General features: G+C 42.3%; 1 long non-coding RNA gene across 1 annotated transcript in view; it reads left to right on the plus strand.

Moving 5' to 3' along the window:
• The window catches only part of LOC145516721 (uncharacterized), a 256,327-nt gene that overhangs the window by 53,133 nt on the left and 177,031 nt on the right, over positions 1–26,163 (plus strand). The gene's annotated exons all lie outside the window — the stretch shown is intronic.

The following is a 26,163-nucleotide window of genomic DNA, read 5'->3' on the forward strand; positions in this document are numbered from 1 at the left end:
TGTTGATCAAAGAACAGTGACTAATGTTCCTCCCCTTGGGAGGTTTTGTTGGAACCATGACAGAGACCAAAGGTCATTTCTTGAGTGACAATGACTTGAAATCATTATCTGCCACCCTTACTGGCTTGGTCATCCAGGGAGCCACCTGGAAAGTGCAACCAAGGTGCTAATCACAAAGCTCCTGAATGTTTGGGGCTTCCAAGGGAGCCTTTTGGGGACAGTGATCCTCAGTGGAGGGACAGAGGAGAGAAGAGCAGGAGGGGGAGGAGTGTGTCAAATCACTGAGCTCTTCAAGCTGTCAAGGCCCCTCGCCCCTCTTTTTCCCCCAAAGATTCTGATACACTTCGCCCTGCCCACCCCTCTGAGCTGAGCAGAGGCTGAGGCTAGTGTCACTGTGTTTCCACTGCTCTTTACAGCTCCCCTGCTTGTCAATCATCTGTAAGGGCTGAGCTCTCTCAGGTGTCCAAAGTGCTTATGGCTCCGAAGTTTCAAAAGGCAGGACCTGCTCACTAGCTTTCCTCCTTCCATTGGTATTCAGACCCACAGAGCTTCCCCGAGTGGCCTCTCCCTATTATCTTTTCTTGGCTTTGCTTCCTGCCCTAGTTCTTCCAGCTCTTCTCCTTCTTACATTATTCATGGCTTTTATTTCTCACTTAGTAATTTATTTCAAATTTCATTCCTGCTTTTACACCCACTTAACCCAGGTTTTTATCTTGAAAAACGACTGCTCTGAATTGACCAGAAAACGAAAAAGGAGCAAATTATCAGTTTGTTTTTTTTTTTTTAGAGAGTTCCTAAATTATTGCATTTTTAATTTTAACAGCTGTCTCTGAACTTGCCATTAGACGGTGCTTCTCAACCTTGGTGATGCATGGGTGCCATCTGGGATGCTTTAAAAAATACTGATGGCTGGACTCAGCCCCAGAGGTTCTGTTTTGTTTTTTTTTTAGAGGTTTTGTTTTAAGTGGCCTGGGGTAAGACTTGGGCACTGGGAGTTTTAAAAACTCCCCTGGTGATCCTTCTGGGCAGTCAGAGTGAAAGTCTCCACCACAGGCGGCTATGTCTTTGGATGTTTAAGATCCTTCTACCTCTTCTTTCAGTTTAACGCTCTTCCCTTAAGATTCCCTTCTATATCAGGAAAACTCTGCTCAAGGTTTTGTGCAACCACTGCCTAACTGGGCAAGTCCCTCCCTCAGCCTGAGCCTCAGTTCTTGGTCAGTGAAAGCTCCAGGCTCCACTCTATGAGGCCGTGACGTGGCACTGCCCACCAATGCTGCAGATCAGGCTCCTGGGTTAGAACTCCTGGTCTGCACTGCAGTGCGTAGTCAGGGTTCAGGGGGAAACCCAGTGAAACCGAACCAGCTAATGGTGCCTGTGGCCATGAAGGGATTCCCTGCCTGTCACCAATATGTCCCTGCTGTATGCACTGAGAAGTCACCTCTTGGGACCCCAGATTGACTATTTCCAGCTTCTAGCTCTCAGAATTTCTGTGCCTCTCACTGGGTACCAGTCAACTGTCCAGTTGTCCTTTGCTGATCACTACCATATACATTAGAAAAGCAGTCGGCTTTATGGCACAGGCCTTGAGGCAGTCCAACAGAATTCTCCCCTCCCTGATCACTACATGTAGCCAGGGAACTGGAGAGTATCTAGAAGGTGTGGAGGAAGCGAGCCAGGCAGGGGGCAGAAAGTTCCCTTCCTTCCCTCTTAAGAACATTCATTGGTGCCTCTTTTATTAGAAAGGGTGGATGCATGTGAACAAGAGACTGGAACACATGGACTCCAACCCTGATTGTGCAGATGAGAAAACAAAGACAGGAAAAACACACACAAAGGCAGGTTTACTAGCTAAACCCCAGTGTTTAGCTAGTCAGATGTCACACTGTTTCCTCACTGGTAGTAAGAGGATGCCCTGATTTATGCAGGTCTTTAATGAGAAGTGGGCTTCCCTGGTGGCTCATATGGTAAAGAATCTGCCTACAATGCAGCAGACCCAAGTTTGATCCCTGGGTTAGGAAGATCCCCTGGAGAAGGGAATGGCTACCCACTCCAGTCTTCTTGTCTGGAGAATTCCATAGACAGAGGAGTTACTGTCCGTGGGGTCTCAAAGAGTCAGACATGACTGGCAACTAACACTTATGAAGAAGTAGAGTGTGTTTAAAAGAGAAGCAAAAGAAGCCAAGGGGAGATGAGAGCAAAAATGTCACAACCTGTGAACTTGCTTCCATGACACTCAAAACTCAGTCTGTCCTGAGCTTTTGCCCTTGCCTTCCTCTCCCCTGGAATATTTTTCACCCATTAGTGCATGGTTCATCCTTTCTCTGTTAGTCATCTCCTCACTACCCCCATCACTTCTTACCCCCTTGCTCTGCTATTTTTCTCATCACAGTGATCGACACTTACAATTATATTATTTCTTTATCTATTGCATGTTTACTAGACCATGAACTCCTAAAGGGATGGATTTTGCTTCTCTTTTTTATAGCTCTGCTTCAGTGCCTAGAGCAGTATCTGGCAAAAATAAATAAATAAATAAAAGAAGCACAGGGAATGAATAAATGATGAATGAATGAGTGAGTAAGTGACTCCTTGGGAAGGAGTCTTGTCTGCTTTTCCAGGCATGAGATATAGTGGTCCCCATGCCACTGACTTTACCCGACACCTCATGCCCTGGCCTCGCTCTGTTCTGCTCTGTAGTTCTTACCACCTTCTGACTTACTCTGTTATTTGTTTACTATCTATGTTTCCCACTAGAATGCAAATCTCATGGAGAAAGGGACTTTTGTTTTTGTCTCTAACAATCCTTGCTTTCTCCCCAAAGCTAGGATAGTACCTGGCAACACAATAGGAATTCAACAAGTATCAGTTGGTAAATACATGATTACCTCACTCAGAAGATGTAAAACCCACAAATCTTTGGCAAAGGCAATGTTTTTCAAGCGTGTCTCCTTTTTTCACTCAGCCTCTATTTTTTCACTCTTTTCCTTGCTGAAATCGCTTCCTCCCTCCATGGTGGGCAGTGGCCTGTGGACTTCTTCCTCTCCTCCCGTCCAAACACAGCAGATTTCCACATCAGCCTCTAGCCCTTACATTGCTTTCTGTTGCTTCTTCCTCTGTATCTCTGCTCTTGCTGTTTTAGCCCCCCTCCCCCAATGCCTTTCTATCAACCAAAGGTCTGTGTGTCCCTCAGAGCCAGTTCTTTCCTGAAGCTTTTCTGGCCCACAACCAGAAGTGCACTTTTCCTCCTCTGGAGCTCTGTGGTACCTGCTGCCCCTTAAGTGGTACTTAGGGCGTATTAAAAGAGATGGCAACTGTTTGAAGATTATGTTGGTAAGATTTTAATCCAAAACTGTGTTCCTAAGACCTGGGGACGGGTCTCAGTGGCAGGGAGTCAGTTTCCCGCTTACTCTTAGGTTGACACAAGAACCTGTAAGCATCACCAACATCTTTCTTTCTACACAATTGAGGCCACTTTCAGCTCTGGACCACAGTGCTTCTCCCATTCCTAAGCCCTGGAGAATTTCAATAGCTTTGCCACAGACGGGGTTAGGAGCACAGATTCCAGAACGTTCCCATCTGCAGCTCTTGTCTGTTCCCTCTAACCTCCTACCTGCACTCCAGCCTCTGAGTCTCTGGGGGAGGGTCTCAGGACCAGAGGACTTTGTTTTCCCCTTTCAAACTCCTCCAGTCTTTTCTCCCTCCTCCAGAAACCCATATTCTCTCACAGCCTACAGGCACCTCTGGTCTGCTCATAATAAATACCCTCCTTCCTCCAGCCATCAAATCAGCATTTTATGTGTTTACTTCATTTCCTAGTAGACAGCAGTTAACCATGTCAGCTGCAGCTTTCTACAGATTCAAAAGCCTAAGGCAGGAATTTCTACCTTAAACAGACCATGGAATTAGGGGGTCTTAAAGGAGCCTTTTTAAGACCTCCCCAATGCACTTTCTCCCCTGCTTGTCCACCCCCAGTTTTTATGGGAAGCATGAAGCAATCAGGAATGTGGGTGGACATTTCTGTTTTCTCAGGAGAAGTTGTATCAGGAGTGGGAAACAGTGATGAGTGATGAGATTTTGATAGATGGAATATTTTCAGATCTGCTTAGAGATTATTCGAGGCAAACAGACTTCCTTATACTTCTTCAGAGGCAAATTTAATATCACCATAGTGTTATTCTTACTTTTTATGCCCTAAAAAGTACATTTTCACCCTTATTTGTAATCTATCGATCACTTACAAGTTGCTTGCTCGGTGTAGGCATCTTTCAGAGAAACAACAGTATAAATGTAGGACGGCTTATGTGATGTCTCATAATTCCCCATCTTGTTAAAATAGCTAAATTCAATGTTACTCATTTACTTACTGATAAATTTACTCATTCATTCATTCTTTCATTCACTCAATATACATGGAGTAATGACTCTGTGGGCTTCCTGGTGGCTCAGTGGTAAAGAATCTGCCTGCCAATGCAAGAGATGCGAGTTTGATCCCTGTGTCAGGAAGATCCTCTGGAGAAGGAAATGGCAACCCACTCCAGTATCCTTGCCTGGAGAATCCTATGGACAGAGGAGCCTGGTGCGCTACAGTTCATGGGGTCACAAAGAGTCGGACACGACTGAGCAACTAAACAGCAACAAACAATGATTGTGCTGAGCAGCATGCTGGGCAGTGAGGATACAGTCGTGAACGTGACCCAAGCCCTGTTGTCATGGATCTTATGTGGAGATGAAAGGAGTCAGATGGTAAACAAGTAAACTTACAAGATAATTATAGATTAGAATAAATGCCTTCACTTGGCTTTAGATAAGGGAGTCAAGGAAAGCATCTTGATTTTTGAGCTAAGACCTAGAGAATGGTAATAATCAGGCTTTAAAAGAGCTGGGGTACCTTCTTCTAGGTGGAAGGGGCAGCAGGTACAAAGGCCCTGGGGCATGAGAAGGCTCAGTGTATGATCTGCAAGAGGCTGGTGGGACTGGAGCCCTGTGAGCTGGCTGCCCTGGGAGGAGGAAAGGCAGAGCTGAGCAATTGCTTTCTGGTCTCCAGGCCCCTGAGACTTCCTGTTTTCAACACAACCCTTTAATTGCTTGAATTTGGAATATTCATTAACCCAGGAGTGCCTGTACTTCAGATGTTCCAGACATCTGAAACTTTCCTGGCAAACAGGAACCTTTACTGGAAAAAAAATCACAAAATTCTGCTTGGGATGTCTATAAATCTTTGCCTCCAGAAACCTCCTCACAGCCAAAGTAACATTTTTTCTCAATATGGAAGACCTGAATTCATTGCTGGTATACTTTGGAGTTCTTAAAAGTACAAAGAAGGAATTCAAATTTATAACAAACACAGCTTCTGTCCTTGGATCACATGAACTCTTCAAAATATACCTGGTCTTGAAGGAGTGATGATCATGTTCGCACAAGTAATCTTGAGCTTCAGATAATCACCAAGACAACAGAGCTGCCACACATGTATTAAGAGATAGCCCATTTTTCTTTCTCTTGTATCCCTTGAATCATTTATCATGCAATAAAATGTTTGCAAGAAACACTAAAGCAATATAAAATGTGACTCACTGAAAAATGTCCTGTATTTCAGATTAACAAGAGATAATTCATATAAACTATTGGCATAGTCCCCAGCAAATTCTTAATTAACATTAGTTGTCCTTATTATTGGACAGAAAGGATAAACCCCAGCTTCAATCAAAAGAGTTTAGGTATTCACAGAAACAAAGCCCTCAGGTTTTAATCGGACAAAATCTCAAATCGTTTTGTTTAAGAAGGAAACTACAACCTTCGAATTGTACGTAAACATACTTTTATTTTTGAAGCTGAAAATATCCTTGGATTTGTAAAACAAGGCACTGAGAATGCCATCATTGGACCTGACTTTGTTTACTTATTTTGTTTCCTCCTATTCTTGTAGGTCAAAACTTACTATCCTAATGGTTGACTAAGATTATTTTTTCAAGTTCAGTTGGGTCAGACGGTCTCATTTCAAATTGTTCTCAACAAAAAAAATCTTAGCTTAATTCAGAATGCAATTTTCAGGCTTAACAAACTCTTTGTGATGGTGTTTGGCTCAGAGGAAAACTGCTGTACCCTGCTTCCTCCCTGACTTCACGACTGCCACTGTGGTGTGGCAGGAACCAACCTTAAACATGCTCTCCTGCTCTGTGGTACAAGGTCAGATGCCCTGGGGACCATCAGAGACTGGAATTAGAGGCCTGCAGGTAGGATGGCCGGATTAGCAACTTCACAAACCCGTAATTCTTCAGGGGCGTAATAAGCAGTTACATGCTTGTCATGTGCTTAGTTGCTCAGTCGTGTCCAACTCTTTGTGACCCCATGGACTATAGCTGGCCAGGCTCCTCTGTCCATGGGATTCTCCAGGCAAGAATACTGGAGTGGGTAGCCATTCCCTTCTCCAGGGGATCTTCCTGACCCAGGGATCGAAGCTGGGTCTCCTTGCATTGCAGACAGATTCTTTAACCACCTGAACCACCAGGAAAGTCCCAATAAGCAGTTATACAACCCAGGAATTCAAACCTGCCATGGGGTGTTGTTGCTGTTATGTTCATCTCCTGTTTGGGTTGGGAGATAAAGGAAGGACAGGTGACCCCTTATGAAGGCCAGAACTGTAGTAGGCTTTCCTTCATCATGTTACCACACATCTGTCTCCCTCTCAGGTTCACTGGGGTAGGGGACCTATGCCCCCCACCTTTGTGTCTCCAGAGCTTATCATAACGTCTATAGTCAATAAATACACCTTGAACGAATGAGCTTCATTTTTAACAATTCCCACATTTTCAGACCAGCTTGGTTGTCTCACAGAGGGCTGGGTCAGTGACTTAGTAACAGTGTCCTCTTGGATCACCCAATTACATTGATGTTCCCATTACTGTGACAAGAACAAAGCATTGCCAGGAGATAGCAGGTCAGGGAAAGCACAAGCCATCCATACCCGTGAATCTGGCCCCTTGTAATTTAGCCCAGCTACCTAACACCAGCCCTCCTTGACACTTTTTTTTTTCACACCAGGACACACAGAGAAAGGGATAATATTTGTATAGCAAACTGAGATAAACCCTAAGTCTGCTTGAGGCAAAAGAGGCTGGCCTACAGGTCCCAGTGCCCCCATTCCCACAGCCTGCAGAGGCCACAGAGCTCTGCCTGGCAGCACATCTCACCCATCTGGCAGGACCTATAACTCTGACTGGGACAGCCTGGTGGCCGAGGTGCCCTGATGTACTTGTTGCACAAGCAGTCATCAGCCAACTAGGGGCCCTAAGTATAAGATCTGCTCCAGGCGCCATCTCTCTGTATTTGCTCAGTCACATCATAATAACTTGACCACCAGTATACGGACAAGCATGATCAGTTCAGGGTCTTAAAGGACTGGGCATGGCTATGGGCCAGGTTGTACAAAAGACTCCAAAGATATCCACACTACCTTCTGTTTGTACAGTCCTTTATAGTCTATGAAAAGTTTTAGTGTATCACACATCAACTAATAACCAGGTATAGTTGAGGGCCAGCAAAGTATAAATGGACTTCCCTGATAGCTCAGCTGGTAAAGAATCCGCCTGCAGTGCGGGAGACCTGGGTTCGATCCCTGGGTCAGGAAGATCTCCCGGAGAAGGGAAAGGCTACCCACTCCAGTATTCTGGCCTGGAGAATTCCATGGACTGTATAGTCCATGGGGCCGTAAAGAGTCAGACATGACTGAGCGACTTTCACTTTCATAGAGTATAAATAAATAAATCTCTGAAGAAAATGTATCTTTTTTTTTTTTTGGTTGTGCTGGGTCTCCATTGCTGTGCAGGCTTTCTCTAGTTGCAGAGGGTGGGGGCTGCTGTCTAGTTATGGTGCTCAGGCTTCTCACTGCTAGTCTTCTCCCATTGCAGAGCACAGGCTCTAGGTGCTCGGGCTCAGTAGGCATGGCACACGGGCTTAGTTGCTGCACAGCATGTGAAATCTTCCCAGACCAGGGATTGAACCCTCATCCCCTGCATTGGCAGGCAGATTCTTATCCACTGTACCACCAGGAAAATCCCTAAAATGTATCCATAAAGTTCAATCACTAAGGCTCACGTCTTTTCCTCTCAAACCCTCAAATGTTCATTCAGTTATCAATTTACTCCTAGTTTACAAATAGCTTTAACAAACTCAAATTGGATTTACCAATCACTGAAAGCAATAATGAGGGAGGAAGTGTCATGTCCACTTAAGATGGACATAGGACAACAGTGAGAAGTGACAGCAGGTAGTGAAATAAAATATTGACAAACACAGAAATCTGGGACTAATACAGATGTAAACAGTCCCATGTGTCTAAGCTGATTTTGAGGGCATCATAGACTTCCCAGGTGGAGCTAGTGGTGAAGAACCCGCCTGCCAATGCAGGAGATGTAAGAGACGTCGGTTCGATCCCTGGATTGGGAAGATCCCCTGGAGGAGGACACGGCAACCCACTCCAGTATTCTTGCCTGGAGAAGCCCTTGGACACAGGAACCTGGCGGGCTACAGTCTATAGAGCCACAGAGTCAGATTCGACTGAAGCAACTTAGCACGCATGCATGCATTGTCTGAACGCTGGACCAAATAATAGTTGATATTAAAAACACTTCATTGAAATCCCAAGTCAGGAAGAACAATACGTTCTTCACACTCTGTTTAAGAATGCACAAAACAGTGTGATCTATTTTAGAGAGATTTCCATTTAAGGTCTTAAAAATTTATCGCTTGAAAATATAAATCCCAAGCTATATAGAAAAGTCAGCCATCAGCTGCTTTCTAAAGGGCTCCAGATAATCAAAATCTTACAGTATATGGCTTTATATTTTGCTCTATTTCTTGACTAGAGCTTTATGTTCAGTGTCTTTCATTTTAATAGCCAATATAGAAAGTGATTTCTATTTTTTCTTTCTTTGTATAAGCCCACTACATTTAGTTGCTATTTATTGAAATAGCCCTTGATTGATTTTGAGTGGCCCTCAGCTCAACTATTTTTTCAGTCTCCTCACCCCTGCTCCACATACTGAAACTGCAGTATCCCAGCTATTTTTAGCATCCATTGGGAAGTTATAAGCAGCGTTCTGATCTTTGTCTAACATAATTCAGTACTTATCATTGAAACAGTGGACTCTTGTACGTCAATTAGCTTGGACACAGTTATCTGACAGACAAATCACTTTCCCCTTTGAGAAACTTTAAGGCTTCCCAGTATTCTTACTAAAGAGAAGTCAAATATTCAGGTCACTTAAAAACAAAAATTGATGGTTGAATACACAGTTTTGTGGGTGGCCTCAAAATGGTTATAGCAGAACTTCAGCAAATTCTATCCAAAAATTCCAGTAGGATTTGAGGGCGGAAGAAACTCTCAGTCATTCTTCTTCACTCTAGAATAGATGTCAAGAAAAGGAGGAAACTTAATGAACACCTACTATGTGCTGGGTGTTGAGGTGTATGTTCATTCCCACATTTCCATGCAGAATGTGTGTATATCCCAAGAAAATCGAAGTTGAGAGAGGTGAATAACAAGTCCGAATGTCATAGTCCGTGGATAGAGAGAATCATCCCAGAATAGGAGCCCACAAGCCCAGGAAGACCCCCCACTAAGACATTTTTGGATAGCTTATTTTTCGCATGACAAGAAAATGAAATGCAATGAGAGTATGAGGTGCCATAACACAAGTAAGCGAACCTCTTAAGACTCCCTGTTGGGTACCATGCCCATAATTATCCAGAGCCCTGGCATCAAATTTCCTGAGGATACTGTGAAGAGGAGGCAGGATGAGATTGTGTTAGGCTGCAGGAGCCACTAAACAGTGTCACGGCCTGTCTTGGAGATTAACCAGTAAGATTTTTGGGATAACTGGAAGATTGTGAACATCCAGAGCAGGGTCTCCTTGATAAGCTGATTGCAGAAGATTTTTTTTTTATTAGGTTTCTATCCAATTGCTTATCCACAAATAGAAATAATGCCTGATTAAATAGTATCTGATTAAATGTGTTTACTAGCAAAAAAATTATTTATAAAGAATTGTAAGAAAACTTCCCAGTAACTGTTTAATCACATGAGGCCCTCCCAGAAATAATATCTTTCTCTTACTGTTTCATTCAGGTGATATGAAATGAAGTCCAATTTTTAATTTTATTTATTTATTTTCTTGGTCTATTTTTTAAAATAAATTTATTTTAGTTGGGGGCTAAATATTTTACAATATTGTGGTGGTTTTTGCCATACATTGACATGAATCAGCCATGGGTTTACATGTGTTCCCCATCCTGAACCCCCCTCCCACCTCCCTCCCCATCCCATCCCTCTGGATCATCCCATTGCCCCAGCCCTGAGCATTTGTCTCATGCTTCGAACCTGGAATGGCGTTCTGTTTCACATATGATAATATACATGTTTCAATGCTATTCTCCCAGAACGTCCCACCCTCACCTTCTCCCTCAGAGTCCATAAGACTGTTCTATGCATCTGTGTCTCTTATTCTGTCTCGCATATAGGGTTATCGTTACCATCTTTCAAATTCCATATATATGCATTAGTATACTGTATTGGTGGTTTTCTTTCTGGCTTACTTCACTCTGTATAATGGGCTCCAGTTTCATCCATCTCAATAGAACTGATTCAAATGTATTCTTTTTAATGGCTGTGTGATATTCCATCGTGTATATGTACCACAGCTTCCTTATCCATACGTCTGCTGATGGACATCTAGGTTGCTTCCATGTCCTGCTATTATAAACAGTGCTGCAATGAACACTGGGGTACACGTGTCTCTTTCAATTCTGGTTTCCTCAGTGTGTATGCCCAGCAGTGGGATTGCTGGGTCATATGGCAGTTTTAGTTCCAGTTTTTTAAGGAATCTCCACACTGTTCTCCATAGTGGCTGTACTAGTTTGCATTCCCACCAGCAGTGTAAGAGGGTTCCCTTTTCTCCACACCCTCTCCAGCATTTATTGCTTGTAGACTTTTGGATAGCAGTAGCAGCCATTCTGACTGGCATGAAATGGTATCTCATTGTGGTTTTGATTTGCATTTCTCTAATAATGAGTGATGTTGAGCATCTTTTCATGTGTTTGTTAGCCATCTGTATGTCTTCTTTGGAGAAATGTCTGTTTAGTTCTTTGGCTCATTTTTTGATTGGGTCGTTTATTTTTCTGGAATTCAGCTGAAGGAGTTGCTTGTATATTTTTGAGATTAATTGTTTGTCTGTTGCTTCGTTTGCTATTATTTTCTCCCATTCCGAAGGCTGTCTTTTCACCTTGCTTATAGTTTCCTTTGTTGTGCAAAAGCTTTTAATTTTAATTAGGTCCCATTTGTTTATTTTTGCTTTTATTTCCAATATTCTGGAAGGTGGGTCATGGAGGATCCTGCTGTGATTTATGTCAGAGAGTGTTTTGCCTATGTTTTCCTCTAGGAGTTTTATAGTTTCTGGTCTTACGTTTAGATCTTTAATCCATTTTGAGTTTATTTTTGTGTATGGTGTTAGAAAGTGTTCTAGTTTCATTCTTTTACAAGTGGTTGACCAGTTTTCCCAGCACCACTTGTTAAAGAGATTTTCTTTTCTCCATTGTATATTCTTGCCTCCTTTGTCGAAGATAAGGTGTCCATAGGTGCGTGGATTTATCTCTGGGCTTTCTATTTTGTTCCATTGATCTATATTTCTATCTTTGTGCCAGTACCATGCTGTCTTGATGACTGTGGCTTTGTAGTAGAGCCTGAAGTCAGGCAGGTTGATTCCTCCAGTTCCATTCTTCTTTCTCAAGATTGCTTTGGCTATTCGAGGTTTCTTATATTTCCATACAAATTGTGAAATGATTTGTTCTAGTTCTGTGAAAAATACTGTTGGTAGCTTGATAGGGATTGCATTGAATCTATAGATTGCTTTGGGTAGTATACTCATTTTCATTATATTAATTCTTCCAATCTATGAACACGGTATATTTCTCCATCTGTTTGTGTCCTCTTTGATTTCTTTCATCAGTGTTTTATAGTTTTCTATATATAAGTCTTTTGTTTCTTTAGGTAGATATATTCCTAAGTATTTTATTCTTTTTGTTGCAATGGTGAATGGTATTGTTTCCTTAATTTCTCTTTCTGTTTTCTCATTATTGGAGTATAGGAATGCAAGGGATTTCTGTGTGTTAATTTTATATCCTGCAACTTTACTATATTCATTGATTAGCTCTAGTAATTTTCTGGTAGAATCTTTAGGGTTTTCTATGTAGAGGATCATGTCATCTGCAAACAGTGAGAGTTTTACTTCTTCTTTTCCTATCTGTATTCCTTTTATTTCTTTTTCAGCTCTCATTGCTGTGGCCAAAACATCCAAAACTATGTTGAATAGTAGTGGTGAAAGTGGGCACCCTTGCCTTGTTCCTGACTTTAGGGGAAATGCTTTCAATTTTTCACCATTGAGGATAATGTTTGCTATGGGTTTGTCATATATAGCTTTTATTATGTTGAGGTATGTTCCTTCTATTCCTGCTTTCTGGAGGGTTTTTTTTTTTATCATAAATGGATGCTGAATTTTGTCAAAGGCTTTTTCTGCATCTATTGAGATAATCATATGGTTTTTATCTTTCAATTTGTTAATGTGGTGTATTACATTGATTGATTTGTGGGTATTAAAGAAGTCTTGCATTCCTGGGATAAAGCCCACTTGGTCATGATGTATGATCTTTTTAATATGTTGTTGGATTCTGTTTGCTAGAATTTTATTAAGGATTTTTGCATCTATGTTCATCAGTGATATTGGCCTGTAGTTTTCTTTTTTTGTGGCATCTTTGTCTGGTTTTGGAATTAGGGTGATGGTGGCCTCATAGAATGAGTTTGGAAGTTTACCTTCTGCAATTTTCTGGAAGAGTTTGAGTAGGATAGGTGTTAGCTCTTCGAAGTCCAATTTTTTAAATAAGCTGGTTGGTGTACAGTTTTGTGGCAAGTTCAAATTTCTCAGGCCACGGACTCAGAACTGCCGGATATGGAAAGTTCTTTTTTTTGTCATAACTGTACTTAGTTTTTGTCTTGAGCCGATGTCTTCTGATGGCAGAAGTGACTTGACGTGGAAAGTCAGAGTACTCGGAGTCATTTCAGAACCTGCCCCTCCCTTTCTGCAGGATTCCATCTAGTTTCTGAGAAGGTTATGGAGACATGAGGCGTGGAGGGGGTCAGATGACCTCTTGGCTGACCTGGGTACACACGGCATGTATCCTCCTAGTGCACTACCCCCAAGGCCTCTGTCACGCACGTCTTTACTCTAGGACCCTTGAGAAAACATGGCAGCTCCTGTGTGCCACAGGTCTCTGGGGCTTATCTGAAAGCACCTTAGGTCCCACTCCCCAGGTGTCCCATGCTGTCTTCTCTCCTCTCCTCCGTCACAGTGAAACAGGAAACAACATGGGTGCCTACCACCATTCAGAACCCCAGGGGAAATTCAAGTCACCAAATGCCCAAATTGATGCAGGGATCCAAGGCACCCTGCCTTCAAGACTGGGCCAAAGGCAGGAGGGAGCAGACCCAACACCCACCATTGCTTCTCTATTATTCTCCTCCGTGACGTTCTTTGTCTCCTTGTCCCCCAGACAGAATCAAAGCTAAAGAGCTGAGCACACTGATTTGTATGTCATAGGATCAAGCACTTTTTCCAAATCTGTTGCTTATGACAGAAACATTTCAATACCAGGAGCCAAACTCTGAGACACAAAAGCCCTTTCTGACAATGTATTATATCTGCTGGGTGTCTGAAACTCTATTTTGTATCTCAAAGGCTGAGAAGTCTTATTCTAAGTTGTTCTGTTGTAGCATTTACTCCTTGAAGATATCAATCCTGAAAACATGACCCTCACTAATTCTGGAAAGAGGTGTGCAGGATTATCCCATAATCACCCAGCAAAGATGCTATACCTGAATCCAGTGTCCATACACCTGAGCCTCCAGCCCGAGCATGCTAAGGGAATAGGGGAATACAACCATCTGGGGACACGTCTACCCATGAATTCTAGTCATGCATGAAGGCTCCCAGACCCCCTTGCCTGGTAACTTCATTATATCACTGCTTCTGCACTAAGAGGTAAACCCTCCAACCAACATCATCACCTGAGGATCACTAGCCCATAATTATGTAAAGACCATTTTAGCCATTGGGCTTATGGACTGGAGCTAGGAGCCAGTTTGTACTGAAAGGCATTAAAGGCTTTAAGTAATGGTTCAAAGGACCTGATTACTTATTATGCCTCCTTTCTGTCCTTTTAATAGAGCCTTTGCCTTTTAGATATCAGAAATCGAGCCCCTACCTCCAGTGCACCCAGCTCTAACCATATAATTAAGTGCTTGTCAACAAAACGTTAGGGCTTCCCTGTGGCTCAACAGGTAAAGAATCTGCCTGCCAATTCCAGAGACAGGGGTTCGATCCCTGGTTCGGAAAGATTCCCTGGAGAAGGAAATGGCAAACCATTCCAGTATTCTTGCCTGGGAAATCCCATGGACAGAGAGCCAGGCAGTCTATTTATACAAAAGCTTTTCATCAACTGCAGTAGAACCTCCTAGAAAGATAGCTGGCTCACATACATTACATCATTCCTTCCTTCATCTGCCAACACAATGAAGTTTGATAGATTTTGCACCACGAGGAAGAGAGGGGCACCATCCTAGGGGTGGATGGTGGAGCGGTTTACTGGAGGGATCCTTGTTACCATAAAGGCTTTGCTGAGTAGCTGTGGATGCATCAGGTTGCTTATCTCCAGACTTTTAAAGTGAAAGAGTAAAACATTATGTGTTTAAGCCACTGCTCCTTTGGATGGTCTGTCTTATGCAGCCAAACCAATTTCTGATAGATCTAAATTATAACTAGCTTGAATTCTGTTTGTGCTTGGAGTCAGGGTGGTGGAGGAGAGTGTCAGAGAGCCATATTAAACTGTCAATTTACAAGTAGTAACAGTCATGAATGACTCTTGAACTTGGCAACAGCTTCAAGAATCAGGCTAGTGCAGAGAGGTTTTTATTCTGCAGCTGTGGAATGTGTGTTTGATGGTGTCTCCTTCCCTTCTAGTAATGAGAGTGATGGCTATAATATAAAGGGTCTGTCTATTGTGCTTCAAGATGTCAAGTGCCCTTCTCCAGTGACTTGTGGGAATTCACTGTGGTTGCCATAGAGACCAAGTGAATCCGAGTTCAACCAGGATAACTAGGCCTTTCAAAGCAACGTATTCTGAAGAGGAAGCTGATATGTAAGATAGTAAGGTGACTCATCTTTCATTAGTGCAGCAAGTCACGCTGAAGCCTTCCTTCAGGATCTTAATGGATGTTATCCCAAGAAGCCCGTATTTGTGAGTGAATCCTAAAATGATTAATTAAATACATTTTCCCTACCCACGCAGCACCTGTCTTCCAGGAATTCTTTTCCTCTAGAATTTTAAGGAGGAAAATTAAGCCATCAACTTCTTTGTATCAAATAAATACCTATTTTCTAGCCTTCTTTTTTTTTCTCTCTCTCTCTTTCTCTCCAACTTACCTAAGAATTATACTCTGGACCAGCAAGTGGTGATGGAAATAGCACTGGACTTGAGTTAAGAAACCCAAGCCTGTTCTTGGCTCTGCCCTTAATCAGCTATATGGCTTTGGGTAGGACTTCTCTGAGCCTCAGTTGCTAGACCTGATCTTGAGGAGTAATGTGAGATGACATTTAAGATTCCTTTCAAACCTAAGAACCTGAAATCCCTCCTGAACTTAATTCTTCTCTCATGGCAAGTAGCTTAATCAGATTTCTCTGCTTCTAGCTTCCCCAACTAGCATGCAAGCTGGTGTAATAAGTACTCAATACATATTTATTTGACGAGTAAAATGAATGGCTGAATTAATGATCAGTCAATCTGCCTTCAAGACTGATTTACCTAAACATTATAGTTTTTGGTTTCTTTTTTCTTCTTCCTAAAATCAGCCAGACTCAGAAATTGATTGCCATCGCTGGAATCAGTATATACTGAAAGTGACTAGGCTTTGGAGCCAAGACCAGGGGCTCCATGATTTCTGTTGGCATCCGCAGCCATTCTTGGTCCCTCCATGGCACAAACCTTGGCAGTGCCAGGAACTGGAAGGTGCATCTGTGTCTTTGTCTTTTCTTGAGGCAAAATTATATGAGTGAAAATATAATCCAAGGTCTGGTCTTTAGTAACATCCACACTGAGTTCAAAGATTTTGAAATCTCCTGCAGGCACTTTTCAAAGTTCATTTCTTGCCCTGTAGCAGACTTTGTATCACTTTTCTTAGTCAAAGGTCAAAAGAGTATGCTGCTGCTGCTGCTGCTAAGTCGCTTCAGTCAAGACCAATCTAAATTCCTTCACAGCCGTTTCTGAAGAATTCCAAAGAGGAAGGGAAACCACGCTGCAGGGGGAGAAGGAAGCAGAAGTGATTGGGTTTAAATTCTAGGTCCCTGGACAAGTATTCTCAGTGCCCTGCCCTCCAGGAGATCTTTCTGTTTCCTGTGTTTGCAGGGTCTGGGAGATCAGCACCTAACTGCCAGGTGTGCATAAAGCAAAGTTCACTTCTTCCTGATTTCCTCTCCTCCCTAGGCTACGGGCCTCCTGACTTCATGGTTGTTGCTGAAATTCAGCCTCTGTACACTGGTGCCTGATTAAATTTCAGAGACAGAGTTTTGGGTGAAATATTGATAGAAATATTAATAACTTTATTGCTTTCCCAGGCAAAGGGGGCCCCGGTAGGCTAATGCCCTCAAAACTGTGCATCCCTTCCCGGAGAGGGTAGTAAAGAGTCTTATAGTGTACAAGGAGCAGGCTGTGATCAGCTCATGGACATTCTTCTGATTGGTTGGTGGTGAGCTAAGTGGGAGTGAGCATCATCCACCTTCTGGTTACAACCAGTCGGTCTGAGGTCTACGTGCTTGTGGGCAGCATATAGTTCACTTCTTCCTCCCGGTGGGGATTTGAGTATCTGAAAAACAGCTCAAAGGATTTGGTTCAGGTTATCTCTGGTCCTTGAGGGAGATCTAAAGGTCCTTGACTTTGTTTACTGACTGAAGTATAATTATTTTGTCTTGTTTGACTGTTTTCCTTTCTTTCTGCATTTTCTCACTTCTCTGATTAAATTTATTCTGTGACTAAAGTTTTTCTACAGACAAAAGGCAGACAGAGGACATGGGTGAGGGTGGGGTGGTCCTACTCAGTTACATAATCGCCTCTTGTCCCTGGCATTTGTAGACCTTCCACAGTGAGTGGGGATGGGCTAGTTTTGTGTGAGCCAGGAGCAGTGTTGTGCAATATTTCTCTTAATCCATGTGGTGCCTGTGTGAAAGCTATTAATGAGCTCCTTTACAGGAGAAGAAACAGGCTCAGAGATTAAGAGTCAAGGTACACTGTGCTGATTTGATAAATTTACATATTGCAACATATAGCAGTAGCATCACCTTGCCCTTCTATCATGTCACATAATTATCATTTCTTCTCTGTGGTGAAACAATTAAGATCTTAGCAACCTAGCTGTTTGGAAGTTTAAAACATAGTATGTGCTAAGTCGCTTCAGTTGTGTCCAACTCTTTGCAACCCCATGGACTGTAGCCAGCCAGGCTCATCTGTCCATGGGATTTTCCAGGCAAGAACATTGGAGTGGGTTGCCATGCCCTTGGTGAGCTGTTGCTAAACTCCTTTCCATAGAGGTTGTACCATCTTGCACTCCCACCTACAATATGTGAAATGCCAGATGCTCTAAGCCCAGCTGATAGAATGTATTGTTCAGCTCTTGGAGTTTTCACCAGTCTGATAGGTGAGAAATATCTCAGTATAATTTTAATATAAATTTCTCTTATTATAAGTCTATTTGAATATCTTGTTTCATATTTTTAAAGGTCGTGTCGTGTTCTCATTGGATTATAGGTGCATTTTGCCCATTTTTCTATTAATTTTTCTTTTGTTGTTGATATTTTATTTAAAGAGTTACTTTAACTATTTGAGATTTTAGTCCCTTAATGATGTAAGTTGCAAATATTTCTCCCAGTTTGTCATCTGTCTTTTGACTTTTGCCACACAAAAGATTGTATTAATGCTTGGACAGGTTTATTAACCTACTCCTTTATCTCTTCTGAATAGTGAGTCACAATAAGCCTTTCCAATTGCAAGGTTGGAAATTTACCCATGTTTCCTTAGAGAAAAATGAACGAGTTCACTTTTTACGTTGAGATCTCTAATCCTTTTGGAGTTTTCCCTGATATTCTATGTAGCGTATGGATGCAATTCGTACTTTTCCAAATGGCTTTTCAGTTGTCCCAACATCTTTTTCAGAAAAATCCAACTTTCCCCATTTATTTGAGATACCACTGTTTTCATACTGTAAATGTGTTCTTCTATCTCTTTCTGGAATTTTAATTTCGTTCTATTTGTCTTTGTATTCATTCTTATTACATGCTTAATGAGAGGACAATAGTTATCTACATTTGTAGGTGAAATGCCACCCTTTGCTGATTTCTTTCTTTGTTGTTGCCTTTGTGTGCACAGCCTGTTTTATTTTTACTGAAGTAAGGTTTTGAGTATTTGACAAGCAATGAGGACCTACCTCACCTCAAATACCAGTGGTTGGGGAATAGGAGTTAGGAGAAAAGATACCTTGTCCAAGGCAGGGAAACATATGTCTGTCTCAGGCTTGTCTCTGCATATTGATTGCAGGACCTTCCTCCAAAGCTTGTGATTGTTCTGAAAGCTCTTATGATGTGTCTTCAGGGAGCTAAGGTTTTTGTTCATCAGAGATTTTTAACCAGGACAGGATACATGTGCCCACAGTTATTCAGGATAATTATGCTAAGTCCTTTTTATGGACACCCTGACAATAAGGCATCTTTCCATTAGGAATGGTTTTTTAACTTGGCCTCTGGGTTCAGGTTGAACTAATATCTAGTTATGTCATCAAATATGATAGCAGAGATGGTGTGTTACTCTTACTTCAAGTGACAGCTAACTTCTTTCAATTATTCTCTTGCTACACATTGAGTTGTATAGCCTTTCAGATTCTTCCTGTTTGGCTGGGCCATATCTCACAAGGATTGACGTGATGTTGGATTGGAGTCTGCATATCTCCATCATGCTCTGTGGTCACAAAGACACACTAATGACACTCGTGGGTACTGCCAAACAAGTTCTCTTAGCCACAAATACTCTTAGCCTCCTCCTCTCTTCCCTCTCCTCTCTTCTTCTCCCAGCCTCTGTGCTTCACTCTCTGCTTCCAGCTCCAGAGATTTTTAAGGGAAGCACTCTTTTAGTTTCACCTGAAATCATTTTCTTCAAGGAGCAAAACAGAGGTCCATGAGGGATGGTGGCTTCCAGAAGGCCAGTCTCTGAGGCAGATACTAACAGATCCTCAAAAATTATCCCCTCCTCTTCAGCCAAATCCCTCTTGTCAAAGGTCCACAATTGTCTTGCTCATCTCTGTTGTGTGTTGACTTGTGTCCTCCTAAAAGATATGTAGGAGCCCTAACCCCATGGGCCCAACAATGTGACCTTATTTGGAAACAGAGTCACTGCAGAGGTAGTTAGTTAAGATGAGGTCATACTAGAGTCAAGGGTGGGGGGTTTTATTCCATTATGACTGTTGTCCTTAAAAGAAGGGAACAGAAACACCCAGGGGGGAGACAGTCACGTGACAACAGAGGCAGAGAGATTACAGTGCTGTAGCTGAAAAACCAAGGAAGGCCTACAACACCTCCAGACACTTGGAAGAGGGAGGAAGGATTCTCCCCTGCAGGTTTCCCCAGGAGCATGGCCCTGCCAGTACTCTGGTTTCAGACTTCTGGCCTTCAGAACAGTGAGAGGGCAAATTTCTGTTGTTTTAAGCCACCCCGTTATGATACTTTGATTTTTTTTTTTTTGGCAGCCTTAGGAAATGAATACAATGCCCAAATTTTGTTGAGCCTGCCCTGAAAGACAGACACAAAGGAAAACATTGTATGTGCAAGTACCCTTTACTCTTTTTTTGTGAAACACAAGTTTTTATTTCTCCAGAGCCTCAAGATCAGCTCACAGGAATGAGGTGCTGTTTCTGGGCCTCCATTCCTGTAGTGAAATAGGGTCAGCAGAAAGCACCTTCACTCTTGCCAATAGGCAGTGGTACTGGCAGACACACACCCTCTTCTCCAGCCAGTTGGTCCTACTGGTTGTCTGTTTCCCACCTGGGATTATCCTCCCCTCCCCTCTCCTCTTTCTAAAGGCCCCATTGATCCTGGAGGCTCAGTTCAAGCTCATTTTTCTCCAGAAAACCTGTCTTGACTGGACCAGGCACTCCTCCTCTGCGTTCCTATCTCCTATCATAATCTCTGTGCCTGATGCCGTGTGTGTTCCTTGGGATCTCACACTGGTATGGCTCCCTCATTCCAACCTGACAGTGAGTGCCTCAAGGCCAGGGATAATGCCTCTGGGCACTTGGTGCACTGCCTTACCCATTAAGAGAGCCCAGAAAATTGAGTAAATTCAGTAAAGAATAGAATAGGTCTGAAAGTAGATCATCCACCATACATGATCATGAACCCAATGGCAACAAGCCTAAAAGTAAGTAGTGAGGGTTCCAATTGAAAAAGAGGCAATCAAGTAAACATACTAGGGTGGGAGACATCAAAAATTTCATTTCTCACTACAAGAAGTTTAGGAGGTGCATTGACTAGAGACAGCTGGCCAAGCAGTTAAAATTGATTTCTCTATCTCCACTCAAATGTTCTATTTCATTTGTACTTATAGCTCCTTCTCTGACTGGGTTTTGGCTCAGCGTTTATTGTTTTGATCAATGTTTTGTATTCTGCTCATTAAAGGTATGTTGAAATTATGAAATTTTATTGCTAGAAAGGAACTTTAGATTTCTTTGCTCATTTGGAGGTAGAAGAAAGAATTTGGAGCCGGTCAGGAGTAAAAAGTCAAATCCTCTGCTTATTAGCTGTGGGATGTTGTGTAAGTTGCTCACCTCTTTGGACTTTGATTTTCTTGGTATAATAACGGGAGAGTAAATGTCTTCCAGGACTGGTTATTGGGAGGATTAAAACTATTGTGGATCCTGGGTGGGCACAATAAGAAGTCCCTGAAAAACAGTAGTTTTTTCATAGAAACTGGAAAACTTGTCCTTGGAATAAGTGAAATCAGTGTAACAGAGTAAGATCTGTTTCTTAGAATTCTAAAAGTGTGAAGATGAGATACTGCAGCCTCCATGCTGGCAGCAGCTGAAGATGAAGGGACTGCCCAGTGAGCAGAGCTCTAGCCCCCAAGCCCTCTTCCACTAGCAGAGCTCTACTTGGCTCTATTTTATATACTAGAGCTCTGTGTAGGACTGACTCATTGAAGATTAAAAGAGTTCAAAAAGTTTAAACTCTTAGAGTAGCACAATGCTTTTATTCTGTTTACCAAGGCATGCCTGTCTTAATTCTTAAAACTAGATATTGCTATAATTTAGAACAAAGGCCCCAGTATCAAGAGAAATATGTTTGATATCAATGAGTCTTTTCAAAATCCCCTGTTATTTAGGAAACCTCTCTTCTACAACAGGCGCCCAGAAAGTGAACTTGCTAAATATATATATATATGACAAATGTCCAGTAAATACCTAAACTACATACATCAAAATATTTTGAAAGAATAAATGAGATAAATGGTGGAAATTTTTGCTATAAAAACATGCTGTTCCATCATGTGTATTTAATTTTTACTCCCTTATCTTAGCCATGCTCCCTGCAATTGAGTAATTAAACCAGCGGTAGTGATTGAAGGTTAGCCAAACAAAACTCAAACTCACAAAGGTCTCATACCTCTGATTAATTAGAGCAACAATGTCTAGAAGATAGAATAACAGGGAGGATGACTCACGACTGGTATGATGGTGATATTATGGCAGCTACTGCTACTGGTTACCACTAATAGATTACCACACCCCAGGCACTTTGCTGAATAATCAGATTGTCACAATACTCACAAAGAGGTATCATTATCCCCATTTTACAGGTAGGAAAACTGAGGTCCAGAGAGTTCAAGTAATTGCACATTGTTACCTAGCTAGTAAGTAGACTCTGCCCCAGGTTGTCTGACTCAAAGATCAGACTTTTAATAACTATGCTACTCTAATTGTTAGGAAGGTGATAATGGACAAAATACTTCTTCTGACTTTTTAAAAAATTGTCATTTTTAATATTTTTTTAATTTTACTTTTTTTTTTTTGGCTGTGTGGCTCTTAGTTCCCTGACCAGAGATTGAACTCACACCCTAGGCAGTGAAAACTCCGAATCATAACCTCTGGACTGCCAGGGGAATTCCCTTTTCTGATTTCTTGGATCTGCAGTTTTTCTGTTAGAAAATTTAATTATACCCTCTCTTTTAGTTTGCAGTTCAGTTCAGTTCAGTCATTCAGTCGTGTGTGACTCTTTGCGACCCCATGAATCGCAGCATGCCAGGTCTCCCTGTCAATCACCAACTCCTGGTGTTTATCCAAACTCATGTCCATCAAGTCGGTGATGCCATCCAGCCATCTCATCCTCTGTCATCCCCTTCTCCTGCCCCCAATCCCTCCCAGCATCAGGGTCTTTTCCAATGAGTCAACTCTTTGCATGAGGTGGCCAAAGGATTGGAGTTTCAGCTTCAACATCAGTCCTTCCAATGAACACCCAGGACTGATCTCCTTTAGGATGGACTGGTTGGATCTCCTTGCAGTCCAAAGGACTCTCAAGAGTCTTCTCCAACACCACAGTTCAAAAGCATCAATTCTTCAGTGCTCAGCTTTCTTCACAGCCCAACCCTCACATCCATACATGACTACTGGAAAAACCATAGCCTTGACTAGACGGACCTTTGTTGGCAAAGTCATGTCTCTGCTTTTTAATATGCTATCTAGGTTGGTCATAACTTTCCTTCCAAGGAGTAAGCGTCTTTTAATTTCATGGCTGCAGTCACCATCTGCAGTGATTTTGGAGCCACCCCAAAATAAAGTCAGCCACTGTTTCCACTGTTTCCCCATCTATCTGCCGTGAAGTGATGGGACCAGGTGCCATGATCTTAGTTTTCTGAACGTTAAGCTTTCAGCCAACTTTTTCACTCTCCTCTTTCACTTTCATCAAGAGGCTCTTTAGTTCTTCTTCACTTTATGTCATAAGGGTCGTGTCATCTGCATATCTGAGGTTATTGATATTTCTCCTGGCAATCTTGATTCCAGCTTGTGTTTCTTCCAGCCCAGCGTTTCTCATGATGTACTCTGCATATAAGTTAAATAAGCAGGGTGACAATATACAGCCTTGACGTACTCCTTTTCTTATTTGGAACCAGTCTGTTGTTCCATGTCCAGTTCTAACTGTTGCTTCCTGACCTGCATACAGGTTTCTCAAGAGGCAGGTCAGATGGTCTGGTATTCCCATCTCTTTCAGAATTTTCCACAGTTTATTGTGATCCACACAGTCAAAGGCTTTGGCATAGTCAATAAAGCAGAAATAGATGTTTTTCTGGAACTCTCTTGCTTTTTCGATGATCCAGCGGATGTTGGCAATTTGATCTCTGGTTCCTCTGCTTTTTCTAAAACCAGCCTGAACATCTGGAAGTTCACGGGTCACATATTGCTGAAGCCTGGCTTGGAGAATTTTGAGCATTACTTTACTAGCGTGTGAGATGAGTGCAATTGTGCGGTAGTTCAAGCATTCTTTGGCATTGCCTTTCTTTGGGATTGGAATGAAAACTGACCTTTTCCAGTCCTGTGGCCACTGCTGAGTTTTCCAGATTTGCTGACATATTGAGTGCAGCACTTTCACAGCATCATCTTTCAGGATTTGAAATAGCTCCACTGGAATTCCATCACCTCCACTAGCTTTGTTCGTAGTGATGCTTTTTCTAAGGCCTACTTTACTTCACATTCCAGGATGTCTGGCTCTAGGTGAGTGATCACACCATCGTAGTTATCTGGGTCGTGAAGATCTTTTTTGTACAGTTCTTCTGTGTATTCTCGCCACCTCTTCTTAATATCTTCAGCTTCTGTTAGGTCCATACCTTTCTGTCCTTTATCGAGCCCATCTTTGCATGAAATGTTCCCTTGATATCTCTAATTTTCTTGACGAGATCTCTAGTCTTTCCCATTCTGTTGTTTTCTTCTATTTCTTTGCATTGATCGCTGAAGAAGGCTTTCTTATCTCTCCTTGCTATTCTTTGGAACTATGCATTCAGATGGGAATATCTTTCCTTTTCTCCTTTGCTTTTCGCTTCTCTTCTTTTCCCAGCTATTTGTAAGGCCTCCTCAGACAGCCGTTTTGCTTTTTGACATTTCTTTTCCATGGGGATTGTCTTGATCCCTGTCTCCTGTATAATGTCACTAATCTCTGTCCATAGTTCATCAGGCACTCTATCAGATCTAGTCCCTTAATTCTATTTCTCACTTCCACTGTATAATTGTAAGGGACTTGATTTAGGTCATACCTGAATGGTCTAGTGGTTTTCCCTACTTTCTTCAATTTAAGTCTGAATTTGGCAATAAGGAGTTCATGATCTGAGCCACAGTCTGCTCCCGGTCTTGTTTTTGCTGACTGTATAGAACTTCTCCATCTTTGGCTGCAAAGAATATAATCAATCTTATTTCGGTGCTGACCATCTGGTGATGTCCATGTGTAGAGTCTTCTCTTATGTTGTTGGAAGAGGGTGTTTGCTATGACCAGTGCGTTCTCTTGGCAGAACTCTGTTAGCCTTTGCCCTGCTTCATTCTGTACTCCCAAGGCCAAATTTGCCTGTTACTCCAGGTGTTTCTTGACTTCCTACTTTTGCATTCCAGTCCCCTATAATGAAAAGGACATCTTTTTTGGGTGTTAGTTCTAGAAGGTCTTGTAGGTCTTCATAGAACCGTCCAACCTCACTTCTTCAGCGTTACTGGTCAGTTCATAAACTTGGATTACTGTGATATTGAATGGTTTGCCTTGGAAACAAACAGAGATCATTCTGTTGTTTTTGAGATTGTATCCAACTACTGCATTTTGGACTCTTTTGTTGACCATAATGGCTCCTCCATTTCTTCTAAGGGATTCCTGCCGACAGTAGTAGATATAATGATCATCTGAGTTAAATTCACCATTCCAGTCCATCTTAGTTCGCTGATTTTTAGAATGTCGATGTTCACTCTTGTCATCTCCTGTTTGACCACTTCCAATTTGCCTTGATTCATGGACCTAACATCCCAGGTTCCTATGCAATATTGCTCTTTACAGCATCAGACCTTATTTCTATCACCAGTCACATTAACAACTGGGTATTGTTTTTGCTTTGCCTCCATCCCTTCATTCTTTCTGGAGTTATTTTTCCACTGATCTCCAGTAGCATATTGGACACCTACCGGCCTAGGGAGTTCATCTTTCAGTGTCCTATCTTTTTTCCTTTTCATACTGTTCATGGGATTCTCAAGGCAAGAATACTGAAGTGGTTTTCCATTCCCTTCTCCAGTGGACCACATTCTGTCAGACCTCTCCACCATGACCTATCCATCTTGGGTGGCCCCACACGCATGGGTTAGTTTCACTGAGTTAGACAAGGCTGTGGTCCATGTAATCAGATTGGCTAGCTGTCTGGAATTGTGGTTTCAGTCTGTCTGCCCTCTGATGCCCTCTCTCAGTGCCTACTGTCTTACTTGGGTTTCTCTTACCTTGGACGTGGGGTATCTCTTCACGGCTGCTCCAGCAAAGCGCAGCTGCTGCTCCTTACCTTGGATGTGGGGTAGCTCCTCTTGGCTGTGCTTGCGTGACGTCGCAGCCACCCATGCTTTTAGTTTTAGGGAAACATATAAATGCATTATTGACTGAATAAAATATTTTAGATCCAGTCCAAAATGACAGACAGCACATGTGTATTTGCCTCCCCTTTCTCTCAAGATCCTATTGAAATGTCAATAAAGACATAAAGAATAAGTCAATTAGAATGCTGAAAACAAATAGAATGCCATCAGCAGAAATTTCAATGACTTGGATAAATTTCTGGGAGTCAGAGAGCAGATGGGACCATATTGATATACAAATCAGAGTAATACAGAAACTGAAACATGTGAGTGTGGAGTCTTCAGCCAGGATCCTGGCTGAAGAGAGTCTCCTTGAGAGAGGCTCTGAGCTTGGGGCCCCCAGGTAGAGAGAACAAACAAGGGCCTGGGGCAGTGATCAGGGGAGT

Source organism: Giraffa tippelskirchi, chromosome 8 (assembly GCF_054371585.1).
Source record: "Giraffa tippelskirchi isolate mGirTip1 chromosome 8, T2T-mGirTip1v1.2.pri, whole genome shotgun sequence".
In the NCBI taxonomy this organism is placed as follows: Eukaryota; Metazoa; Chordata; class Mammalia; order Artiodactyla; family Giraffidae; genus Giraffa; species Giraffa tippelskirchi.